Genomic DNA, 27,846 nt, shown 5'->3' with positions numbered 1-27,846 from the left:
GGCTACCCTGTAGTCTCAACCATAAGATTATCTCAATCACAATGACACTATAACAATGAAATAAAAATATTTTAAGGTGGTATTCTACTTCCCTACTATCTTCTGGGAAAGATGGTCTCCATTTCTCCCTAAATATGATTGGAACATTCAATATGGAGAGAAAAAAAATGCCATCCAAAATAACTAAATTATTCCTAATTGGTGGCCACAAACTTAGAAATGTCCGGAAGTGATGTGAAGCTCAAAACTTGACATGTTAAATTGTCTCCCAATTCAAATTAGAAAAAGAGAAGATTCCATACTCCATTTAAAGAAGTCATACTCCTGCAATGCAGCTTCTCTCAAATGTCAACCAATAATAGTAGGTGACTGGTGGTCGAGATTACAATGGATCTAGCAAAGATTTAAATCTCAAACAGAGTACTGTGGCTAAAACAGCCAGCCAGCAGAGCCCCAGGGCAGTTGAATGACATTAATAGAATGCTAGTAAGGCACAGTGGAAGGCATCTCAGGCTACAGGGCCCTTTTTCCTTCAACAAGTCTGCAGACCTGCTATCTGGCATAGCAGCAGCCTGAATACTTCGGACTTTAATCACACCAAGATGTTTGCATTGGTTGCCGTAGGAAGACATGATTGGCAGGCTGATATTCCTCCTATTAGAGATCATAAAGTGAGCTAGTTCCCAGTGTTATCTCCATGGACAGGCCGAGGGCTGGTGAGTATGACATAAGTATTTCTTGCCTGAAGGGAGATTTCCTTGGTGAAGGAAAACTCCTTTAGGAAACAGGTTTTTGGCTTCACCTTCAAGGATAGTTGTGTGTGGGTTGAGACCACCCCCCAGCAATTAATTAAAAAAAATCAGAGGTCTCTTAAATTTAGAAACAGAAAAACTTCTTTATTAAGATCCTGCGGGGAAAGGGTGGTCTCTGAACCGATAGACATTCCATAGGGAGAAGCCAAGGGGAGGGTGGGGTGGTGTGTGTGTGGGGAGGGGGGTAGGAGGGGTGTTCTAAGTTCCAGATTCCTATGGGTCAGGTGATTCAAAACTTAGGCCTAGCTGACAATCAGAAGGCCTGAACCATGCCAAAAGGTCCCCACCCCCATTCATTCCACTCAAATCACAGAAAGGCCGAGATCCAGATTCCCACTCAGTTGGAACCACCATGACACTATCTCTAGCTTTCCAGTTCACAGGAGTAGCAGTTTGGTATAACTTCACCTGAAGGGAATTGACCATGCTGAGGATCTCATCAAAGTTCCCATAGGCCCCTTACCCACCCCCTCTCCCCCAAAACAAACAAACAAACAAAGGTCTGGTAGGAGTTGCTGGATAGAGGATAGACCAGGGGTGGGGAACCTGCAGCCTTGAGGCCACATGTGGCCTTCTAGGTCCTTGGGTATAGTTTTTTGAGGAGTCCAAGTTTTACAGAACAAATCCTTTTATTAAGGGGATTTGTTCTGTGAAGTTTGGATTCAGTCAAAGCCACACTTGAGAATGTAGAGGGCCACATGTGGCCTTGAGGGCGAAGGTTCACCACCTGTGGGATAGACATTATTCATCTTCTTCTCTGGGCCAAAAATAAATACCAAAAGACTCATCCCAGGCATGTCCTTACCATCCTACTCATCCAGGTCTAACAGAGCCAACTTGACAGCAAGGTCCCAACTATAATCATTAGCAAGGGAAAGGGGGGAAGGGAACAAGTATTATCAGATACCTGCTAAGTGCCAGGCACTGTGCTAAATGCTTTACAAATATTGTCTCATTTGATCCTTACAATAACCCTTGGGAGATAGGTATACTATCTCTGTATTATAGTTGAGGAAACTGAGGCAGAGGTTAAGTGACTTGCCCGGGGTCCTATGATAAGTATCTGAGGCTGAATTAGGTCTTCCTAACTCCAGCCAGGCCCAGCTCTGTCCTTTAGTGGATAGGGAAAGGCAGCGTCTCTGTGAGGTCTTCTCTGTTGTATACACTGATTCTTACTCTAAGCAAAATAGTCCAGATAGAGTCAAGGGAAAGGGCTAAATTATCTTAATCATCTTAACATTTCACTTGGTAGATTCTAGTGCTAGCTTTGCAGCTTATCCCAGCTCTGTTGTGCAAACTGGAGTAAAATCTTGAGGGTGGAAGAAAAGAATGGCCCACGAGTCTCCTAAAAAGTCGTGGAAACAGATGCAGTGGACTGATGTTTCTGCCTTGAAGTTGGGGCCAGGCTGCTGGGGAGCAGAGCCCCAGGCATGGTGATGGCAACAGCAGAGAGAAGGAGGAAAAGAAGCAGGGGGAGGAGGAGCTGGAGCAAACATGGGCATCTTCAAATCTACTTATCCAACCCTAACCTCTTTCCTGAGCTTGCATCTCCAACTGCCTGTTGGTCATCTTGATCTGGATGTCCTGTAGATATCTTTTTTAAAATTTAATTTTTTTTTTAATTAAATAAATTTCTTTATTTATTTTTAGTTTACCACACACGGTTCTACATAGTTTTGAGTTCCAGTTTTTCTCCCCTCCCTCCCCCCTCCCTCCCCAAGACGGCATGAAGTCCCATATAACTGTCATGTATAACTTCGCATTGAATTAATTTATGCTCTAGTCAGGTCGTGGAGAAGAATTTTGACCAATGGAATGAATCATGAGAAAGAAGAAACAGAACCAAAAAAAAAACCAACCCAAAAACAAAAACAAAAGAGAAGCAGAAAAGGCGAGCATGTAGTGCGCCTCAATCTGCATTCAAACTTCGCAGTTCTTTCTCTGAATGAAGATAGCATTCTCCATCGTGAGTCCCCTGGAGTTGTCCTTGCCCTTTAGGTTGCTGAGAAAAGCGCAGTATGTCAGGGTTGGTCCTCACGGAATCCACATATCTGTGGCTGTGCACAACGTTCCTCCTGGCTCTGCTCCGCTCACTCAGCATTATGTCGTGTAGGTTTTTCCAGGTTGTTATGTAGTCTGCATCATCCCCATTTCTTATGGCACAATAGTATTCCATCACCTTCATATACCACAGCTTGTTCAGCCATTCCCCAATTGATGGGCATCCCTTTGCTTTAAAATTTAATTTTTTTTTAAACTCAAGGACCAGAACACAAATACAGAATAGAAGAAAAGGAACAAAACACATCATAAACTTAAATACAAAGTAAGGGAAAAAAAGACTGTCGTGTGTAGCAGAATGTAAGAGAGGATTCAAAATATATAACAATAAATTTTCATTTCAAGAAAGCCTATATGATAAAAATATATGTTGTATTGAGAATTGTCCATCTTTGCTTCCTTGTCTGTAGACATCTTAAATTAACATATTTAAGACTTAAGTCATTATCTTTTCCCCAAAACCCTACCCCCCTTTCCAGATTCCCCATGGTGAGGATACTACCGTCTTCTCAGGATCACAAGCTGGGTGTCAGCCTCAACTCCTCACTCTTTTTGAGCCCCCATATATAATCTGTTGCCAAATCCTGTTAACTACACCTTCACACCTTCTCTCCTATATGCCCCCTCTTCTTCTCTGACACTGCCAATGGCCTTATGCAGGTCCTTGTCACTTCATGCCTACACTGTCAGAGTTTACTTCTGGTTGGTCTCTCTGCTACAAGTCTCTCCAGATGCCCATCCATCCAAAAGTAATAGTAGGATGATGTGGTCAGACTGGTGCTTTGGGAAAATCACTGGCAGCCATGTAGAGGATGTACTGGAGTCTGGAGAGACTATTCAGTTTATCATTCTAATGCCTAAAATGAAGTGGCTATTGACTGGTGGCTGAGACAGAGCGCCACATAGTGGGCAACTCTGATACCTCAGTGCCACAGCTTAAAAAAAAAACAACTTCAAAATTCTGAACTTAAACACTAAATAAAACGAGCATTTCCATATATGCGGCAGAACAGAAAAGAAGGATTGTACATGGAACTGTGAATCTCTGTTATTGCTTTGCTTTTAAAATAGATGATGAATTCAAAAGTAATTTTCCAAGTTTTCCTTGTCTCTGATCCTTTCTAGCCTTCCCTCGGTTCTCTTCTGTGAATATTTTTAAGATCCTTCAATAACTCTCTTTTCTTTTTCTTTGTTTTTTGGACACTGCTTTTGAGTAGATTTAAGAATAGCAGCACGTGCAGTTACTTGGACTGCTGACATGTAGGAGTGAAATCACTGCAGGGCCCAAGGGCACAGGAAGGACACGTAGGTGTCTCCTTTGCAGTGTAAACATAAAAAAAAAAATTAGAGTTGATTTAATTCAAATTAACAAGCATTCATCAAGTACCCACTCTGTCCCAGTCACTGGGGCTCATAAAGACAAAAATTCTTGCCTTGAAGGAGCTTACATTCCACAGGGACTTGTCACATAAACAGGTACAGTAAGGAAATGCAAAATAAATGCAAAATTTTTTTAATTTATATTTTATTTTTTGTTTACAGCACTCAGTTCCACAAGTTTTGGGGTTCCAAATTTTCTCCTCCTCCCTCTCCTCAACAGCCCCACAAGATGGCATGTAATCCAATATAGGTTCTACATATACCTTCACATTAAACTTATTTTCATAACAGTCAAGTTGTAAAGAAGCATTATAACCAATGGAATGAGCCATGAGAAAGAAGAAACAAAACCAAAAAAGAAAAAAAAAAGAAAAAGAGAGAGCAAATAATTTGCCTCAATCTGCATTCAGACTCTGTAATTCTTTCTCTAGATGTGGATAGCTTTTTGGAGGTGTCTTTGAACCTTGTATTGCTGAGGAGGGTCAAGCCTATCAAAGTTAGTCATCACAGATGCTGTGTGTCTGTAATTGTTTATAATGTTCTCCTGGTTCTGCTCCCTTCACTGTAGTAGCAATTAGATTTGAAGATCTTTCTCACCCATTAATAGGCCATGTGACCTGCTTACATCACAGGAAGCCTAAGTTACATGTAGTAGGAGGAGCTTCCTGACAGGAAAAGGAAGTTATATCACAGAAAATGTGAGGGAGGGAGAGAGAGAGAGAGAGAGAGAGAGAGAGAGAGAGAGAGAGAGAGAGAGAGAGGTGATGACTGCTAATGGCCACCCTCATAATTGTTAGAACTGAACAGGCTGACTTAGCTGTACTGTGAGTTTGTTTTGGGGAAGACCCCAGCAGGGGCTGGGAGAGGTTTTGGGATGGCGAGTTTCCAGGCTGTGATAGGGTGTTTTAAGTTCCTTGCTGTTAGGATAACGTGGGCTGAATGGCTGTGGGAGCAGATTGCCTGGTTATGGGATCTGGTTCTCTGGTGTCTGAATAAAATGTTATACTTCTTTTACCTTCTTTATGGAGAGTCTCTCATACTTTGTGATACAGAACTACATAGGCATATTCACGACTATCGTTGATGTTGTGTTTGTTGCCTTACTGTTTCATTCAGTCAACATCAGATCATGTAAGTCTTTCCAGGTTATTATGAAGTCCATTTGCTCCTCATTTCTTATAGCATAATAGTATTACATTACATTCTTATACCACAACTTGTTTAGCCATTCCCCAATTGATGGGCATCCCCTTGATTTCAAATTCTTTGCCATCACAAAAAGAGCTGCTATAAATATTTTTGTACATATGGGTCCTTTCCCCACTTTTATAATCTCTTTGGGATACAGCCCTAGAAGTGGTATTGGGTCAAAGGGTATACACATTTTTATAGCTCTTTGAGCATAGTTCCGAATGGCTGAATCAGTTCACAACTCCACCAATAATGTAACAGTGTTCCTATTTTCCCACATCTTCTCCAGCATTTTCCTGTTTTGTCATGTTAGCCAAGCTGACAGGAGACAATACATGCAAAAGTTAACAGTAAGTAAATACAAACTACATTCAGAATGAATATCAATTTCAGTGAGAGGCAGAGAACATAACAGCTGGGGTTGGGAGAATCTGAGAAGGATGCATGTTGACATTGGTACTTGATTTGAGATTTGAAGGAGGCTAGTGATTCCAAAAGGCAGAGGTAAGGAGTGAATGCATTCCTGGCATGGGGGAAAGCTTGGACAAAGTCAGACAGGAGGAAGATGGAATTTTATACACAAGGAACAGTGAGTAGACTAGCTTGGCTGGAGCAGATAGTGTGAGTAATGTGAAATGAGTCTAGAAAGATAGGATGGAGTTAGACTATGAAGTCCTAAAGAGAGGAGTTTTAAATTTATCCTAGATAGAATAAGGAACCAGCTATCAAATGGGACTTGATCACCTCTGCCATCTTTATATCATCTTATCATCCCATACCTCCAGAGCAGTGGTCCTGTGCTTTCTTTCATCCTCTTCTTTTCCTCAATATAATTTTTTAAAAATAATTATAATATTTTAAAAATTTCACTCCTACCCCTTCTTAATGTCCTTCGCTTTCCTTGCCAGCCTTAGCTCGGACTGAGCTTTATCGAACGCTGTACTGTCCCATTCATTCTTCATTACTGGTCTTTGCTTCCATTTATCTCTCTGTGTCTGTTAGTGATTAGTGGTATGCTCCTGACAGTGTGGAGGTGAAAGGTTGCTTAGCTGGAGAACTAGTTATTTCTTCTTAGCTGGCCCCCTTCTTAGCTGCCACATTCTTTGTAAAGGTGGTGTTACTTGTTCTTAACTCCTCTCTTTGGGCTGTGGCCTTCTCTTTGGCAACGTCCTCCACACTTCCCTTGGGGGAGGGGATGGAGATGAGCACCCTTTATAATCTGCTTCTGGAGCCACAAAGGGAAATAAGAGGCTTCTGATACATTGTCACAAAAGACCATTGCTAGCTAGTTCGCTTGTAGCATTCTACTAGCCCTTTTACGTATAGACTTTGGTCCCAATTTATATATTCTCTGTTTTTGAGAAGTTATAGTGTGTGTATATATATATATGTATATATATATATGTATATATATATGTGTGTGTGTGTATGTATGTATGTATATATATATGTATATGTACATATATATATATACATATGTCAGTAAAATATATTTTTTGGCTCTGGGCCCCCAATTTTATGCCTCCTACTAATAATAAATTCCATTGCTCTCTCCCAATGTGCTTTGCTGGCCATAATATTCTCAGCTGTATTTAATCCTCCAAGGACACACACAAATCAATACTGCAATGAATGATCACATTTTAGAGAAGCTGATTTTTTTCGAGACAAATGGCGAGGCAGAAAGCAAACAGACAAGGATTGGGGTGGAGTGGGGAAGAGGCTTAGCACTTTCCTGGAAGAATGTGAGTCAGACCACTGCAAGGAATAGGAAAGTACAATGTCACTAGTTCTGTTCTCAGCAACCACCTTGCATTTGTTCATTCCATGGAGCTTCCAAATAGCTCTTTATCTCGGCATTTTGGTACTCTCCGGGCCTCTAGGGGTTGCAGTGGATAGAGTGCCAGGCCTGGAGTCAGGAAGACTCATCTTCCTGTGTTCAAATCTGACCTTTATTAGCTGTGTGACCCTGGGCAAGTCACTCAACGCTGTTTGCCTCAGTTTCCTCATCTGTAAAATGAGCTGGAGAAGGAAATGGCAAATGCTTCTGTATCTTTGCCAAGAAAACCCTAAATGGCGTCATGCAAAGTTAGAAATGACTGAAACCACTGTACAACAACAAAGCTGACAGGTGCTTGAGGTCACGGTGGCAGCAGCATTTTTGATGGCGTAGGGTGGCATCTTGGCCCATCTCCTATCCTGCCATCTCCTAGATGGTGCAGTGAATAGAGAGCTGGGCCTGGAATCAGGAAGACCTTAATTCAAATCTGGCCTCAGATACTTCCTAGTTGTGTGACCCTGGACAAGTTGCTTAACCCTGGTTTGCCTCAGTTTCCTTATCCATAAAGTGAGGATAATAATATCACCTGCTTCCTAGGGTTATTATGGGGTTCGAATGAGATAGTAATAGTAAATTATTGTAATTGTAAATTGTGGCATATACAGGTGTTCAGGGAAGATCAGTACTGCTGGTATGACGGCGTCTAAGACTTTTTCAGGTCTGCTTTCCACCTTTGGTGTCCAGCTGGTCATTCAACTCTCACCTGTGACTTCAAGACCCTGTAGCCTATGAAGTGGCCACATCCCAGTAAACATTTTGGTAGACAGGCTCAGCCAGGTTGAGGGTAATTGAAACCCATTGGTGAGTTGGGGGGGGGGGTCTACCCCAATCACGTGAAGACTTCCCCCAGGAGAATGGGTAGATGTGAACATTTTGTTTCAACAGCCACGAAGGCAGCTGAAGCAGGTACTGTGGAGTGCTTCAAGCTTGGTCAGACATTAGAGATGCTGAGGTCATCCACTGCATCCCGGGCTATTGCCAGTGATCCTACCTTTTGTCTTGCCACTGGACTTTGATCACTCTAAAAGAGAGAGTAAAACTGACAACTTTGCGCAGCTCCGCCTTACTTAAATCCAATTTATGAGTGAGTCAAAAGATATCAGCCGTACCATTTTACCATTTTTACCTACATTAAAGTCCTGTAGTGATGGACAAATAATAAAGCAGTAGGTGGGGATACACTGGGAGCTGTAGTCACAGTCCTACACATATGTGGCCCAGGCCATAGGGTCATCTTTTCACTGAACTAAAGCAACAGTGGGATTTGGCAGCCCTCTGGGTGTCTGAATAGTCTTTTTAAAGGACTGCACTGCTTACCTCTTGGCGTGAGGAAGCAACTCTGCTGCTTGTGCTAAGTTCGGTCTAATGACTAACACCAAGAAAACAGATTCTTCACCAGACAGGACCACACCATCCATAGTGGAACCATCAGTTTCAGCAAACGGAAAAATTTTGAATGCTATGGATAAGTTCGCTTACCTTGGCAATATACTTTCCAGGGACGTACACATAGATGATGAAGTTGACACACGCATTGCCAGAGCTATCTCAGTCTTTGGTAATTCCAAGGTAAAGTGTGGGAGAGAAGAGGTATTGGGCTGCCTACCAAACTGAAGGGCTACAGAGCCATTGTGCTGACGTCATTGTTGTATGCCTGTGAAACCTGGACAGTAAACCTGCGCCATGCCAGGAAACCGAATCGCTTCCATTTGTATTGCCTCAGGAAGATGCTGACAGAGGCAGAGAGACAGAGAAAGCACTCCAGTGGATATCCAGATAATTGGGATGCCTCAGCACTCATATCATCTCTTTGACCCAGACTCGTGATCTGTTTTCCAGACTCCTCATCACTTTTTTTCTCTCCACGTGTTCTATTGTATACTCCAATGATAACATTGCCTCCATTGGTGTTTTAAAAAACTAGACTTGTGTTTTCATCCATGTAGAAATGAAACTGCTATGGCTGTGTTTATATGACTAGGTCCTTTTTACCTGTGTGACATTGGGTGAGCCTTCTTAACCTCTCTGGGGCTCAATTTCTTCACTTTTCAAGTAAGAGGGTCAGACTAGATGGTCTCCAAGATCCCTTTCAGTTCAAAGTCAGTGGCCCCGTGATCCTTTCAATAACACCCTTAGAATATGGCCCTACCAGTGGCCACATTAGGTCAAAGGTTGTGATTGGTTTTGTAACATTTATCATGTATCGTATATATTGACTGATTTTTCCCTTAAGAGTTTATGAATTCTAGGCCTCTCTTCACCACAACATACCACCTCCTATGTAGAAAGTCCCTTGATTTCTCCTATAGCCTCAGTGTTATATGTACTGTATTCTTTTATTATATAAGAGAGTTAATTTTAGGATCTGAGCCTTAAAATCTTGCGGAAATCTTTCAGAAAAATCAGATTTGTTTTGTCTTCTCATTCAGATTTCCAAGACCTCCAGAAAATCATTGGTCAGTTTACCCTCACTGCCACCAGGTGGTGCACTGATGTGCTGGTCTGGTTCTTGTGCTTCTACGGAGAACTGTGGATGCAGGGCTTCAGGCTGCAGATATTTTAAAATCAAAGCGTGAGAGCTGTAAGGGATGTTAAAGGCCATCTAGTCCAACCCCCTCACTTTACAGAGGAAGTAGACTGAGGTCTATAGGGAGTAAGTGATTTGCTCAGAGTTAAATAGATATTAATCTATAGAGATGGGATTTGAACCCAGCTTCTCTGGTTTTAGGGGCAGGTAGGTGGAGCAGTGGATGGAGTTCTGGGTTTGGAGTCAGGAAGACCTGAATTCAGATCTGGCCTCAGACACTTACTAGTTGTGTGACCCTGGGCAAGTGACTTACCCTTTTTGTCTCAGTTTCCTCATCTGTAAAATGAGCTGGAGAAGGAAATGGCAAGCCGCTCTAGTATCTTTGCCAAGAAAACCAAACATGGGGTCACAAGGAGGCAGACGTGACTAAAACAACTGAACAACACCAAAAACCCTCTGGTTTTGGAAAAAGTCTCATAATCACTAGCTCAGCTCCACTCTGCTTCTGTCTGTGAGACTAAGAAAACTTGTAATGCGGAGTTCTCAAAGGAGGCTGCAGTGTAGTGGGGGATTTCAGTTTTTGACTTTTATAACTGTGTGGGATAGATACAGAACTGGACAAAGCAGGATAGGGCAATGTGGCATAATAGAAGCTGCCCTGGATATCGTGTCAGATGCTCCAGCATGATTTCTGATTCTGTCATATATTCATTGTGAGACCCTGGCAAGATTCTTGACTTGTTGCTATCATTATTTGTGAAAGACCTCAGTTTCCTAATAACAAAAGAAGAGTTTGGAATAGATGTTCTTTTAAAAAAATTTTTTTCGAATTTTTTTTCTAATTACTTGTAAAAAAAAATTTTACATTCATTTCAAAAAAATTTTGAGTTCTAAGTTCTCTCCTTCCCTCTCTCCTGTCCACCCTCATTGAGAAGGCAACCAATTTTATATAGGATATACATATATATATATATATGCAGTAATGCAAAACATATTTCTGTTATGTTGTGAAAGAAAACAAGAAAAATAATGAAAGTAAAAAAGGGTATGCTTCGATGTGCATTCAGACTCCATCAGTTCTTTCTTTGGAAGTAGATAGCATTTTTCATCATGAGTCCTTCAGAACCATCTTAGACCACAGTATTGCTGATAATAGCTAAGTCATTCACAGTTGATCATTGTATAACATTGCCCTTACTGTGTACAGTGTTTTCCTGGCTCTGCTCACTTCACTATTTATCAGTTCATGTCTTTCCAGGTTTTTCTGACAGCATCCTGCTTGTCATTTCTTATAGCACAATAGTATTCCATCACAATCATATACCACAACTTGTTCAGCCATTCCCTAATTGATGGGCATTCCCTCAATTTCCAATTCTTGTCACCACAAAAAGAGCTGCTGTAAATAGTTTTGTACATATAGATCCTTTTCCTTTTTAAAAAAATCTTTTTGGGATACACCCCCATTATTGGTATTGCTGGTATATACAGTTTTGTGGCCTTTGGGGCATAGTTCCAAATTTCTCTCCGGAATGGTTGGACCAAGTAACAACCGTACCAACAGTATATTAGTTGGACTAGATAACATTGAAGGAGAGAGAAAGACAGAGATAGAGACATAGGTAGAGATATAGGCAGAGACAGACAGAGATAAAGAGATGAGACAGAGACAGGAAGATAGAGACAGAGATAAACAGAGAAGAGACTGAGACAAAGAGAAACATACACAGGCTGAGAGAGATTAATAGGACTCTACCACCTTATTTGAGTCTTTCTTTTCCAACCTTTTCTTAAGCTCCCTCTGGGGTTGTGACTTTATCTGATTCACTGCTTCTCACTTAGCCCCTCACTTATTCAGGGTCGGATAGGTCTGTTGACTCTGCTAAGGGAGAATGAGAAGAATAAACCTGCCTGTGGCACCTGGCTCTGAGAGAAGGACCTCCTGTTTTTTTCCTCATCTTGCCTCCTTTCCACCACTTAAATCTGTTTACTCATGACTCAGAGTTTTATCTATAGGAAACTCCAGATTTGACTTTTATTCTGCTTTAGGAAGTTTTTAAAAATGGGGAATCATTGTCAATTAGATTCTTTCTCGTTTAGTTTGAGATTTCCCCCAGCCAAGTTTGAATTCTGGCTATTTAGACAGAAGGTCCTGACCACTGTCACCTTTGCTCTCTCTTATACTTTTCTAGCCACTGTCCTTCCTCCTTCCCATCTCCCACCTTTTTACAGTTCTCCTTCACAAATAATGAAGCATCCAACCAGAAACAGTTAGAATGGGTGGAAGCACAACTTTAAAGAACAAGGAAACTTTGGAACAGCACTCACTGTCCTGGTGAGAGAGAGTGGAGGAGTGACATACCGATGCTTTCATACAGAACAATCTTCTGGCAGTGGAAATGTCAGTAACAAACAGACTTACCTCTCACCTTGGCCACAGGCATGTTCCAACTGACTGTAGTGAATGAGGTAGTTCCAGGAACCCCTCAGTGACAATTTAACCCTGGCCATTACATTTTATGCTTTGTCCCCATCTCTCCCAGTCTCTGGGCCCATCATACTTGAATTGTCTTCTAGATAGATATAGATATATATTTGAATTTGTCTGCATATATATATGCATACACACACATATATGTGTATATATACATATATATTTTTTTTACACTCAGCATCTTCTTCCATCCCTATGTCTGTGTGCACATATTTCTCTTGTGACACTCTCCTTGGGCAAGAGGAAACAGTGCTGTCTGCTTCAGACTACATCTCCCAGAAACTCATATATCTTGGCACTGAAGACTTTCCTCTGCCCATAGAAAGTGTTTTCCAAATGCCCACTACACTAGCAATAAGTTATTATTTAAAAAGACAATGTTTATAAAATAGAAATAGTGAATTCCCTCTTTGGAAGAGACTTAGCACCCATCAAGTCAACCTTGAAAGATTTTAGCTATAAGGTGCAGCCTAGATTTATTATTTTTTTTTTACAGTAAATGATTAAGTGGTACCATGGGCATCAATTATCCTCTTCACCAGGTAGTTTTCAGCCATGAAAGACCCTGATCATCTGAAACCTTGCCATTTATTCCCAAGATTTTCTTCATGTACTTTGGTATCTTCATAACATGACCTCTGTCTAGACCAGGGCTGTCCAAAATGCAGCCGCAGTGCTATTTATGTGGCCCACCTACAAGCATAGAGATTTACATAAATGCTTTAGTAAACAAAGCCAAGGTACTGCAGAGCTCTCACTAAAATGGCAAATCAAAATATATCATCTATTGTTTCAATAAAAACCTAAGGTTGGTCTAGACCATTGTAATAGAGGACTGGCCTATGAACCCAGTCTTTTAGGAGCATGCTCACAGTGCTGTTGATACTGGGGAGCCTGCTTTCAAGAGAGTTGTGATAGTGTATGATGGAAGTGCATTGGAGAGACTTCCTTAACTTGTTCCAGCCTTCTAACCGGGTAGTAAAGAGGAACACTTTTAATTGGCTGGGGCACAGCCTTTGAATTCTTCCTACCTGATGGTGTCTGATGAGAAACAATATCATTGTAAGAGAAAAGGCTGTGGGCTGTGTGGTCCCATGAATATAGGCCTTAGTTCTTTGCCTTCATGTTTGTTCTTTTTTTTTTTTCAGTTCTTTCATTTTTGAAGGAAGTGGGAGGCTTTGACCTTGTGAGTTTTGAAAGGTCAAAGGTCAGGAAAATGAGCCACCAGTGGTCCATAAGTCTGAGAGTTGAGTCCATCTCAGGCTTTGCAGTCAGCTTAAGGTTGGTAACCTCGAGGAGGCACCTTCAGGAGCTAGCCTGGGATAAGGATTCATCTACAGTGGTGCTGAGTTGGGAACAAGGCTGTGCAGAAAATTCAATAAATCTGTAGCCACTCTTCCAGGTGACTGAGGTGGTGTAGGGAAATTGTGCCCCTGGAGTGCTGGAGGGAAATGTTTGTACTTCTGTTCTTGTTATATCTTCAAAGTAAAGTCCCCTTTGCTTTTGTTTTTTGGTAAATCACCTTTTTATTTATTTATTTTTAACATTCATTTAAAAAACAATTTTGAATTCCAAACTTTCTCCCTCCCTCCCACCCCACCCATTGAGAAGAAAAGCAATATGATATCAGTTATGCATGTGAAATGGTGCAAACCATTTCCATACTGCCATGTTGTTTTTAAAAAGCATTACTTCTCTCTCTGGAGGTGGATAATATTTTTCATTATGAGTCCTTCAGAAGTCTTTCACAGTTGATCATTGTACAGTATGTTACTGTGTACAGTATTCTCCTGGTTCTGCTTACTTCACTTGTATCAGTTCATATAAGTCATCCCAGGTTTTTCTGAAACCATCCTGCTCATCATCTCTTATAGCATAATAGTATTCCATCACAATCACATGCCACAACTTGTTTAGCCTTTCCCTGATTGATGGGCATTCCCTCACTTTCCAACTCTTTGCCACCACAAAAAGAGCTGCTGTAAATATTTTTGTACATATAGGTCTTTTTCCTTTTTCTTTGATCACTTTGAGGTACAGACCTAATAGTGGTATTGCTGGGTCAAAGGGTATGCACATTTTATAGGCCTTTGGGTATAGTTCCAAATTGCTCTCCATAATGATTGGATCAGGTCACAACTCTGCCAACAATGAGTTAGTGCCCCAGTTTTTCCATATCCCCTCTGGTATTTGTCATTTTCCTTCTCTGTCATATTAGCTAATCTGTCAGGTGTAAAGTGGTAATTGTTTTAATTTGCATTTCTGTAATCAATAGTAATTTAGAGCATTTTTTCATGACTATAGATAGCTTTGTTTTTTTTTTTCTTCTGAAAACTGCCTGTTCATATCCTTTGAGCATTTATCAATTGGGGAATGGCTCTTATTTTGACCCATTTCCCTACATAGTCTTTATGAGAAAAACTTGCTATAAACTCCCTGTCCCCTCTCCCTCAATTTCCTGCTTTCCTTCCAATCTCAGCTACATTGATTTTGTTTGTGCAAAACTTTTAACATTTCGTGCAATCAAAATTATCTCTTTTACTTCTTATGATACTCTTTTTTGGTCATAAATTCTTCCCTTATCTATAGCTCTGGCAGGTAAAAATTTCATGCTCCCCAAATTTGCTTATAGTATCACTCTTTATGACTAAATCACATGCCCATTTTGACATTATCTTGGTATATAATGTAAGAAGTTGATCTATACCTAGTTTCTGCCAAACTACTTTTCACTATTCCCAGCAATTTTTGTCAAAAAATTGTCAAAATCTTGCTCCCAGAGTTTGGATCTTTGGGTTTATCAAACACTAGATTACTATGGTCATTTACTACTGTGTATTATGTACCTAATCTATCCACTGATCCACCACTCTATTTTTTAACCAGTACCAGATTGTTTTTGATGATTACCACTTTGTAATATAGGTTGACATTTCATATGGCTAGCCCACCTTCCTTCACATTTTTTCCATTGATTACCTTGATATTCTTGACCTTTTGTTCTTCTAGATGAATTTTATTTTTATTTTTTCTAGCTCTATAAAATCCTTCTTTGGTGGTTTGATTGGTATGGCTCTGAAGAAGTAAATTAATTAAGGCAGAATTGTTATTTTTATTTTATTGGCTTAGCCTACCTATGAGCAATGCATATTTCTCCAATTGTTTAGATCTGTCTTTATTTGTGCGAAAAATGTTTAGTAATTGTGCTCATGTAGTTCCTGGGTTTGTCTTGGCAGGTAGACTCCCAAGTATTTTTTATCGTCTGGGGTTGTTTAAAATGGAATTTCTCCTTCTATTTCTTCTGGACTTTGTTGGTAACATATCGAAATCTTGATGATTTATGTGGATTTATCTTATATCCTGCAGCTTTGCTAAAGTTGTTAATTGTTTCAGCTAGTTTTTTAGTTGATTCTCTAAGTATACCATCATATCATTTGTAGAGTGATAGTTTTGTTTCCTCATGGCCTACTTTCATCCTTCAATTTCAATAGCTAGCATCTCTAATGCAGTATTGAATAATAGTAGTGATAAATGGATTTCCTCACTTCATCCCTGATCTTATTGGGAAGGCTATTAGCTTATTCCCATTTCAGATAATGCTTGATCTTGGTTTTAGTTAGATAGTAATTATCATTTTAAGTAAAGCTCCATTTATTCCTATGCTTTCTAGTGTTTTTAATAGGAATGAGTATTGTATTTTGTTAAATGCTTTTTTCCATATCTATTGAGATAATAATATGATTTCTGATGTTTTGGTTATTGATATGGTCAATTATGCTAATAGTTTTCCTAATATTGAACCATATCTGCATTCCTGGTATAAATCCACCCAGCAAGAGTATGTGATCTTTGTGATATATTGCTGTAAGCTCAATTGCTAGTATTTTATTTTAAATTCTTTGTCAATATTCACTAGGGAAATTAGTCTATAGTTTTCTTTTTCTATTTTTCATCTTCCTGGTTTAGGTATCAGAACAATATTTGTATCATAAAAGAAACTTGGTAGGACTCCTTCTTTGCTTATTTTCCCAAATAGTTTATGTAATATCAGAATTAATTGTTCTTTAAATGTTTGGTGGAATTGACTTGTAAATCTGTCTGATCCTGGGGATTTTTTCTTAGGGAATTCATTGATGGTGTGTTCAATTTCTTTCTTTCTTTCTTTTTAAAGATAAGGTTATTTAAGTATTCTATTTCCTCTTCTGTTAATCTGGGACATTTATATTTTTGTACATGTTCATCCATCTCACTTAGATTGTCAGATTTATTGGCATATAAATAGGAAATAATTCCTAATAATTGCTTTAATTTTATCTTCGTTGGTGGTGCATTTACCTTTGCATTTTTGATACTGATAATTTTGTTTTCTTTTTTCTTTTTTTAATTATATTAACCAATGGTTTATCTATTTTATTTTTTCATAAACCCAGTTCTTATTTTATGTATTAGTTCAATTTTTTAAACTTTCAATTTTATTAATATCTCCTTTGATTTTCAGAATTTCTATTTTAGCGTTCATTTGGAGATTTAAAATTTGTTCTTTTTTTAGTTTTTTTAAAATTTAAATGTGTGGTGGATTTAAAATTTAAATGTTTGCAATTTTTAAAATTGCATGCCTGCTTCATTGATTTGCACTTTCTCTTTTTTACTGATGTAAGCATTTAAAGATGTAAATTTCCCCTAAGTTCTACTTTGGCTGAATCCCATAAATTTTGGTAAGCTGTCTCACTGCTTTATTGTATTTAATGAAATTATTGACTGTTTCTATGATTTGTTCTTTGATTGACTCATTCTTTAGGATTAGATTATTTAGATTTAGATTAGTATTATTAATTATTATTAATATTAGATTTAGATGATTATATGTTTAGATTAGATTATTTATAATTTTTAATTTGTGCTTAAGCCCTGTTATTGAATGTAATTTTTATTACATTATGGCCTAAAAGGGTACATTTGATATTTCTGCTTTTCTGCATTCTTTTGTGAGGTTTTTATGCCCAATACATGATCATTTTTGTGAAGGTGTCAGAGAGAGCTGAGAAAAAATTATATTTCTATCTATTCTCATTCATTTTTTTCTAAAGTTACCTTTATAAAAATTAATTGGTGTTTATTGTTTAATATTGAGAAGCCAGTTACCGGTAGCTAATAGTGGGTGGGTGGGGGGGCCTCTGAAACTCTGGGCTTGAGCCACAGACAGTAGCGAAGAGATATCTTTAATGCCTCAGGGTACTCATAGAAACTTGAGGGAGAGATAAAGCTGGTCATTTTCTGAGAGAGTGAGACTAGAGAGAGACGACTCTCTACGCCTGTACTATCAGAGCCTGAGAACATGACCAGCCCTAGGTAGGTACAAAATGACTTGCTAGAGATGAACTAAAAAGAGCCCTGTGCTGAGAGTCAGGAGACTTGGGCTCAAATCTTGGTTCCATTGCTAAGTTATTATATAATTTTGAGCATATAACTTTTCCTCTGTGTCCTTAGTTTTCTAATCTGGATTAGATTATCTCTAAGGACTTTTCCAGTCTGAAGAGCATATACTTCTGTGTTACTGGAATAACATTTTTATCTGTCTATGTAATGCTTACAAAGCATCAAAGCCTGATTAAGGAGTTTTAGCTGTACAGCTGGGTGAGATCTGATTGATGTTTATAAAGCGACTTGTGGTCTTGATGTCTTTAAGGGGGAGTCAGCATGATGTAGTGGAAAGAATGCTGGACTTGGAGGAGTTACTTTGACTTTTTATTCCCACTACAAACATATCCTCTACTAATTTAGAATTTGGGGTTTTTTAATTTATTCTTTTTCTAGTTCTTCTTTTCCATTTTTGCTGGGAAATTCCAGGATTACAAAATGACAACTTAATAAAAATGAAAATGGTTTTTTAGGGACTGCCTGGAGAGTTTTAGATGAGAGCTGAGTCTATCCAGCTTTTCTGTATGCCTGACTTCCTAGAATACTGTGTTCTTTTGCATCATACTTAATGGTCTTTTGATCCCCCCAGCCCATTTTGAAAAGCACTTGGGGGTTGGAACAATTTCATTCTCATTGAAGATGGGTTCTGTGATAGGCTTTGCAGTTTCTTCTTCATTGGTAGGGAAATGGGTGATATTAATGTCTGTCAAAAGCATTCCACCATCCATAAGACTGAAGTTCATAAAGTCTGTTTTGGACCAGCCTCTTCATGTTTCTCTATCTTTTGTTCTCTGTTCATTGCCCCTTCTTCTCGCAGATGCTCATTGGTTAATTGAATCAGTTTATAAACTCAATTCAACAAACTTGTAATAAACTCTAGCTACTTTATGAAATATTATGCCAGATGTAGACAGAGAGTCAACAAGAATTTATTAGTGCTGAGCACTAGAGATACAAGAAAAGGCAAAAATCAGTCTCTCCCCTCAAAGAACTCACAGTTCAATGGGGGAAGGAACATGCAAATGGCCACATCCAAACAGGCTACATGCAGTATAATTTGGAGATGTTCCCTGGACACAGGGAAGGCATTAGCATTAAGGGCAATTTGGAAAGGCTTCTTGTAGAAGTTGGGCATTTAACTGGGATCTGAAGGAAGCCAGAGAGGTTAGGGAATAGACATGAGTAGAGAGAGAATTCAAAGCATGGAGGACAAGTCCATGAAAATGCATAGAGTCAGGAGATGTAACAGCAAAGAAGCCAGTGTCGATGTCCTGTCACTGAGTCCTTAGGGATGTGTAAGATATAAGAAGACTGTAGAGGTAGGAGGGAGCCAGGTGATTAAGGGTTTTGAATACCAAAGAGAGGATTCTTATATTTGATCCTGGAGGTGACGGGCAGCCGCTGGAGTTTGTTGAATGTGGAGAGTTGGAGGATAACATGGTCAGACCTGTGCTTAAGGAAGATCAGTTTGTTAGATGAGTGGAGGATAGACTAGAGTGGGGAGAACCTAAGGCAAGACCAACAACAAGGCTGTTCCAGCAGTCCTGGCACGAGGAGATGAAAGGCCTGCACCATGGTGGCAGCAGCTCCAGAAGGGGACACATACAATAGATGCTACCAAGGTAGAATCAACAGGCCTTGGCAACAGACTTGATACAGGGGGTGAGAGAGAGTGAGGAACTGAGGGTGACCCCTAGGGTGCAAGCCTGAGTGACTGGGAGGCTGGTTGTGCCCTTTAGAGTAACAGGATAATTAGGAATAAGGAATAGCTTGGGAGAAAGATAACAAGTTTAGTTTTGCACATGTTGCTTTTAAGATGGCTATGAGAGATCCAGTTTGAGTTGTCCAATAGGTAGTTACAGATGTGAGATTGGCAGTTAGGGGAAAGGTGGATAAGTAGACCTGGAAATCATTGACATAAAGATGATAGTTGAATTCATGGGAAGTGATGAGATCATCAATTGAAATAGTTTAGAAGGAAAAGAGAAGGGGGCCCATGACAAAGTCCGGGGGCATACCCATCCTTAGCAGCATGACTTGGATGAAGATCCAGCAAAGGAGCCTGAGAAATCAGACAGAATGAGAATATCAAGGAGAAGGGAGGTTCAGCAGTATCAAAGACTGCAGAGAAGTCCAGAAGGATGAGAGTTGAGCAAAGGTCATTAGATTTGGCACTTGAGAGATCAAAAGTAACTTTGGAGAGAGCTGTTTGAGTTGAATGATGAAGAAGCCAGACAGCAGAGAGTTAAGAGGAGGAGAGGAAAGGAAGTAGAGGCACCTATTATAGTTAGCCTTCTCAAGGAATTTAGCTGCAAAGTGGAGGAAAGATATAGGAGGATAGTTAGGGATAGAAAGATCAAGTCAGAGTTTTTTCAGGATAGGGAAAACATGAGTGGTGTTTGTAGGCAGTAGGAAAGCAACTAGTAGAGAGGGAGAAATCGAAGATTGGTGAGAGAAGGGGGATGATAGAGGGCAATCTGCTGAGAAGGGAGGATGGAATGGGAGTGCTTGTGCATGTAGAGGGGTTTGCCTCAGAAAAGGAGAAGGGGTGAAGGAAGATGCTGCTAGAAGGCATCTGAGTTTTATGAGATGAGAAGGGAAGAAGACGGTAGCAAATGGCCCCAATCTGTCATTGATGTATGAGGCATGGTTCTCAACTGAGAGTACGGGGGAAAGAGGAACCATGAGAGGTTTGAGGAGAGAGAGAACAATTTGGGAAAGATGCTGTGGTTAGTGGAACAGTGAATCAATTAAGGAGGTGCAGAAGGACTGCCTTGCTGCAGTGAGGGCCCAGTTGAGATGATGTAACAAATTCACAGTGGACCCAGTCAGTATGGTTTCATAATTTTTTTTGAGCTTCTCTCAGTAGCACACAAGTAGTAGGAGTGAAGGCAGCAAATGGTATGAATAATCCAAGGCTGAGGATAGAGCAAAATCAGTGATACGATAAGGGGCAAGAGATTCAAAAGAAGAGGATAATGTAGAGTTGAACTGTTTCACTAAGGGGTCAGGATGGGGAAGGGGATAAGGAGGAGCCAGTACAGGCTCATTTGATCAAGGGATCATGTCACTACTCGTACAGTCCAGTATTTCTATGGACCTGTGATCTGGTTGATGTGGGTACTACTTCTAATGAGGCAGATTGCAAAAACTCTCATTACCTAATTGGAATATTGCAACCTTCAAGGAATTGTGTGTGCACCTCAGTGCAGGGGGAATGGATTGAGAAAGAATTAAAGGGTGGATGGATTTGGGTTGCCGTGAGGATGAGAGAGAGAGAGACAAAGACACAGAGAGAGACAGAGGAGGGAACAAGGGAGAATGAGAAAAGAGAAAGAGAGAAGGGAAGAGGAACACAGTTGGGGCAGAGAAAGAGAACATTTATTAAGTGCTTACTTTGTACCAGGCACTGGGCTAAGCCCTGGGAATACAACTGTAAGGAGGAGTGGGGTGGTGCAGCAGATAATAGCCCCTACTCTCAAGGGACTCTAAAATGGAGGAATAAAGTACATAAAAAGGAGCTTGAAAGCGGGGTGGGGTGGGGGGTGGGGGCTGGATTGGCAGGGGTGGGGAGGGGGGAGGGGAAGGATAATAATGATGATAATAATCTAGCTGGCATTTAAATAGCACTTTAAGGCTTGCGCAGTGCTTCATGATTATTTTCTCATTTTATCCTCACAATAACATTGGGAGGCAAGTCCTATTATTATCCCCATCTTACAAATGAGGAAGCCCAGCAAGCAGAGTCTCACTGAAGCAGCCACTGTCTAACTCCCAAATTGTATTAATGCCTGGCACTCTGACCCCTGTAGGATATATACAATTACAACAAATTATTTTTCACAGTTTGTGTCTGATTGACCTTTAATTTAAAAAAAAAATAGTAAGCTCCATTGATCTTTGACATCGGCTTCTGGATTTGAAGGTTTATAGAAGAGGAGCCCGGATTAGCCCAATTAGTTCTACTTTTTAATTTCCTGTCCATCAAGTGCCCAACTGTGACATCCTGGGATGGTTGTTCTTTGCAGCTTTTAAAGTTCATCCCCAATTTTGAACTCCAACCACACTTCCTGTCTCTGGACTTCTTTCCCTCTCTGTAAAACGAAGGAATTTTGAGTGTATTGTTTTTTCTCTCTCTAACTTCCTCCATTCTTAAACAAAACTATTTCCTCCAGGGGGGACCCCCTCTCATATACTTGGTCTAGTCCAGTTTTTCCCATTTTTGTTTTCATCAATGTCATTTTTACTTCTTTGTTCAGCACACGTGGGACAGTGATGTTACATTATGGCTCAACTGTCTTCAGTAGTGAAGAGGATTTTGTTAGGAAAATTTTTATAAATCTTTCCCAATTTTTGCTTGGTTTTTTTTTTGTTGTTGTTGTTGTTCTTTGTCTAGTTTCATCTGTAAATGCCTTAGGATTGACTTTGGCCAAATTTTCTTCAACTTTTTCCTTTCCTTCCATGCTTCTTGTTGCTTTATGAAGTGATAATACTTGAAGGCTTCCACCATCTTCCCCCATCCATCAGTAAATATATCTTGGACAAACTTCTAACATAGACGGCAAGCTGGGACTAAAACTTAACAGGCAGAGAAGACTTGCCTTGATTGCTTTTTGGGAAATTGCTTAATTTTAACCAAGTTTCTCCATGAAACAAGGATCCGCATTTTTAACATTGATACTTTTCCCATGTTATTGTGTGACTGAATCATAAAATACCGTAATTCTCCACGAATGGAAGTTTAGATCATCTAAAGGGCAATGGAAAAGCACCCTGCATGAGTAGGGTGGAGTAAATTACAATAAGGAATTATATGGGATAAGTGGGGCAAAGGATGTCATCAGAGAAATATATGACGGGAAAGCCCACATCATGAGAGGGAGTGATACCCTATGAATAGCCTGTGTGCTCCATTGGTATCCACACAATGCCAAAGGAATTCAAGGAATGCCATCAGACACATTGTAGGCATATCTCCAGAAGGATTTCCCAGAGGATGTGGAGGATTGTCACACATGGCTAGCTTGCAGTTTGCATCTTGAAAGGAATGTTCACAATGATGAGATCCCAGATCTATCAGTTAAAATTTTAAACTTTTATTTGTATGCTTTATTTGAACACAACAGCTGCTTCCTAATGAATCCTCAGACAAACCCTCTTACAAAAATGTATTCCTCAAGAAAACAAAACAAAAACAGTTTAAGAGAAAGGAGGGATGTGTCATTTCACTTTGACAGTGTGGTATGTGTCATTTCAGTCTGACAGGGCGATTTTAACATTTCCCAGTATATTTACATAGAATTTTGTCGCTTGTTTGTGCTGACTCTAAGTTCATAGCTGTAATAATTTTGTATATTTTTATTTTGGATCTGCTTTCTTCCCTTTGTGTCACTTCATACAAGCCTTTCCATGTTTCTCTGAATTCTTCATATTTGCCATTCCTTGCGGTTCAGTAACATTCCAGTGCCTTCACTTAACATGACGTGTTTAGCTTTCCTAATCTCTGGCACACATTTTGTTTCCAGCTTTTTGTTATAACAACAACTGTCGCTATGGCCATTTTTGTATTTAGGTCCTTTCTTTCTGCAGATAACATCCTTGAGATGTTTTCCTACCTCTGAGCCAAAGGGTATAAACAATTTACTAACTTTTCTTGCATAATTCAAAATTATTTTTCTGAGCTTTTGAGCCAATTCAAAGTCTGACAAGCAGTGAATTAGTGTGCCTCTCTTCCTACCAAGCAATGATTTTTCCTATCTTTTGACATCTTTGCTAGCTTGATGACAGTGCAGTAGGTGGCATAGTAGATAGAATGCCAAGCTTGGAGTTAGGAAGACCTCAGTTTAAATCTCCTCAGACAGTTCCTAGCTGTGTGACCCTGGGCAAGTCACTTAACCTGTTTGTCTCAATTACCTTGTCTGTAAAATGGGGATAATAATAGAACTTCCCATGGTTGTTCTGAGGCTGAAATGAGATAGTAATTGTAAAGTACTTAGCACAGTGCCTGGCACAAAGGAAGTGCTATATAAATGTTGGCTGTTATTATTAATGGGTATTAGGGTTGTGTTTCAAGTAAAAAATTTTGAGAGACAGAGTTTCTGGGTAAATTATAGCAATTTTTACCAACCACTACTAGCAAGTAGGTTAACAAAAAGGGTTCATTTGACCTTTCAATGACCAGAGACCTAACCTGTGAAACCTTCAATATTGATAAAGCCTTCGGAAAAGGCGGTACACCTGAGGGTGGAAATCAATTCTGATTGGCTAACAAATAGTGAACGAACATTATATTGAAAAGTGGTCTTATTCTAATGAGGGGCTGGGGGATGTGACTCTGATAACTCAGTTTTGGTCAACGAGACTTGTCTATACCCATATCACCCTTCTAGGGTAATCTAGACAAAAGGGAGAATCTACCTTTTCCCGGATCTGTTTGAGTAAAACACAATGGGCTGGAATCCATCAATTCACTTAAAATAAAATTTCTTTACCTTTTGGACAGATCTGAGTTTTCCTTCTCATCATCAACCCTGTACTTCAAAGGTTTCCTTGAATAACCTACAGGGGCTGCTTTCTGAATGAGGAAGTAGAAAAAGTGAAAATTCTTGGTCCTAATTCAATAATTAGTTATTAGTACATGAGGGAAACCATCATTTCTCTCAGTTGGTTTAAATTGGACTGCTCTGATTATCGGTGATTTTGAACAATTTTTCAGGTGATTGTTGATAGCTTATATTTTTTTGAAAACTATTTGTTCATATCTTTTGGGAAATGGCTCTTACTCGCTCAATTCTTGTCTGGCTCAGTTTCCTCACCTGTAAAGTGGGGATAATAATAATGCCTATGTTCCAGGGTGGTTGTTAGGATAAAAAGAAATAATATTTATAGTGTTTTGCAAACCTTAAAGCACTGTATAAATGCTAGCTATCATTAGTATTATTATATATTTGTGTTAATTTTGTCAGACTTTTATCAGAGATACATATTTAATGCAAATGTATTTCCCCCACTTGTATCTTTTCTATTGTTTTTGTTCAAAAGCTTCCATTGCATATATTAAGACTACATGCAATTCCTAGTAGGATGCCAAGATGCAATATTACTATTATGTAATGGGAGTTTTTGCAATCTGCCTCTTTAGAAGTAGTAGCCACATCAGTTAGATCACAGGTTCATTGAAATAGTTGAGTATATGAGTAGTGGGGCATTAATCCCCAGATCAGTTATGTCTCCCAAAGTTCATCTGATAAAATTATAAGATCTAAGGGGCAGGTTACAGGGACAGTAAGGCATAAGGATATGCCCCTTTCAGGCTTTGAGTGGCCCATAGCGGCTTGTAAAAGGCATGACATTTTGAACCCCTTTTGTCAAAGGTGTGCCTTCTCAAATTTTGGTTGGCCATGTGCATATCAAAAAGCCAAGGCAAGGGGGAGGTAGCATCTGTGAGAGTTTAAAAGAGGAGAAATGGAGTTGCTCAGCTCAGTTGAGAGACAGTTAAGAAGTTTGGGAGAGTGGTGGCATTAAAGGTGATGAAGATTTTTTCCCTTCAATGCTCTGCCACCTAAGCAGGAAAGCATAGACATATCAGAGACAGATAAACAGCCACACAATGATGCTCATCCCTGTGTATTTGTCCAGGTGGGAGAAGAGGCAGCTGGTATTGTCTTTCTCTCTATCCCTAATCTAGAAGCAGTCCTTTCTTCACTCACCGTCCAGAAAGAGATCAATCAACCAATAAACATTAATTAAATTCCTGCTATGTGCCAGGCACTTTGCTAAGTGCTGGGGACATGGAAAGAGTCAAAAGACAATTCTTGCCCTCGAGGAGCTTACAATCCAATGGAGAGAGGCAATTCTGCCTTTTGGTATGTGTGTGAAAGTCCAGCTCCGCAGCCAACCAAAAGGCCCTTTCTTCACCTGGTAAAAGAAAGACAGGAAAGAGTTATAGGATACCTATGAATGCTCTAAAGTGGAGAGACAAGCCCCTTCATTCCTATTATTATCCTAGAAGTTTTGAACTCTTACTGAGCAGGCTCAGTAAACATCCATGTAGGTCTCTTGTGCATGCCCTTGGGACTGGGTCCTCTTTGGCAAGTCCCTTGTTATCTACATATAGATGCATATACAGAATAAATGAAAAAAAATGCAAGCTAGTTTAGTGGGATGGGGGGTGCTAACAGTTGAGAGGATCAGGAAATGCTTCATGTAACAGTAGTACTTGGGCTGAATCTTGAAGGAAGCAAGGAATTCTATGATGGGGAGGTTAGGAAAGTGCATTCCAGGCATGGGAGATAGCTGGAGTAAAGTCTCAGATACAGGAAATGGAGTGCTGTGTATGAGGAAGAACAAGGCGGCCAGTTTGGCTAGATTGTAAAGCGTGGGAAGAGGAGCAGTGTATACTTAGGCTGGAAAGGTAGGATGAGTTCAGGTGGTGCAGGTCTTTAAAAGTCAAACAGAGTGGCTTATATTTTATGTCATAAAAGCAAAAGTGAGCCGTTGACATTTGTTGAGTAGCATATGACATGTTCAGAATTGTGCTTAAGGAAAAATCACATTGGTAGCTTTATATTAGATAGTCACCTCTCCTCCCTAAGACTTGATTTCTCCATCTATAAAATGGTAGGGGTGGGGATGTGGTTAGGGCTTAATGGCTTCTAAGGTCTCCTTCAGTTTTGTGACATTTAAAAGGTTCACAAGACATAGTTTCTGGGTAATTAATCAGTTTATTAATAATGCTAACATTATTAATAAAAAGATGGTCATTTGGCTGTCTCTCTTAGACCAAGACAAATCATGGAACCCATTTAATGCTTATATGCTCTTGGAAGAGTAGATGTTCCTGAGGGTGCAAATCAACTCTGATTCGTTGACAATTAATGAGAGGATGAATATTATAATAAGAGGTGGACCTATTCTAACGAAGGGGGTGTGTGTGATTATGTCATTTACTTCCAAACCACCCCTAGCCTTGGGCAATCTAATCAAAGAATTTATTCTCACCCAAACCTGAGTAGAACACAGTGGACTCTCCCCTTCCCCCACTCTTCTCCCCCCACCCCCACCCAGCAAAAAGATTAAGGAGAAAGTTAATCCAATCTCATTATCACATTATCAGCAATGTCTTTCAGATGCTGGTTTAGCCTAGTAGAGAAGAAGATTTCAGAGCAGGATAAGTACTGTTTCTTCCCAATATTAATAATTAGTTACCTAATAATCACTTCTCTCAGTTCTAAATTTATGAAACTGAATTCTTTTAAGAATTTTCAGGGTGTGATTAGGATGTACTTGTTTCTTTTTAAAGTTTGTTATTTATTATGTGTAGGAAGGCTGATGGTGTACTGATAAGACAAACTCATTAGTATATGCAATCAAACTTGACTGATTAATCAATAGTAATAGTACAAACATCAAACTTTCTAGAACAAACCACCAGTCCAATTCCTAGAGGTCTGTGGAAGTGTGTCTCATAGGCAAAGTTCCCTCTTTACCCTCTGAGATGGCATATTGGCAAACTACTCTCACCAAAGAGTACTCTCCAAAGTTACCAAGATCTCTTAGTTGCCAAATCCAATGGACTTTTCTCACTCCTTATTCTCTTCAACCTCTTTGCACACTGTTGATCACCGTCTCTGCTACGCTTCTTCCTAGGTTGGTGTACCACTCTCTCCTGGTTCTCATCCTACCTATTTGACTGTTCCTTTCCAGTCTCTTTTGCTTGATACTCCTCCAGATCATGCCCTCTAACCGTAGATGCTCCTGGGGTTCTATCCTGGGCCCTCTTCTCTTCTCCTTCTACACCACTTCACATGGTAATCTCATAAACTCCCACAGATTTGATCTACATCTCCACGCTTATCATCCTCATATCTACCCATACTGCCCAAACCTCTCTGCTGACCTCCAAACTCCTATCTTCAACTACCCTTCAGACATCTCAAATTGGATATCCAAGAGATATCTTAAACTCAAAATGTCTAAAGCTGAACTCAATATCTTTCCCTCTAAGCCCTTCCCCCTCTTAACTTCTCTTTTACTGTAGAGCACAACACCATCCTCTTAGTCCCTCAGTTTTGAAACCTAGGAGTCATCCTGGACTCATCACTATCTCTCACACCCTCTCCTT

The 27,846-nt window shown here is 39.8% G+C and overlaps 1 pseudogene; it reads right to left on the bottom strand.

Moving 5' to 3' along the window:
* Positions 1-689: 689 nt before the first annotated feature.
* LOC118841960 lies at positions 690-12,255 on the bottom strand (annotated as a pseudogene).
* Positions 12,256-27,846: the final 15,591 nt, after the last annotated feature.

Source organism: Trichosurus vulpecula, chromosome 3 (assembly GCF_011100635.1).
Source record: "Trichosurus vulpecula isolate mTriVul1 chromosome 3, mTriVul1.pri, whole genome shotgun sequence".
NCBI lineage: Eukaryota > Metazoa > Chordata > Mammalia > Diprotodontia > Phalangeridae > Trichosurus > Trichosurus vulpecula.
Note: the sequence above shows the minus strand (reverse complement) of the source record. Positions and strands in the feature narration are given on the sequence as shown.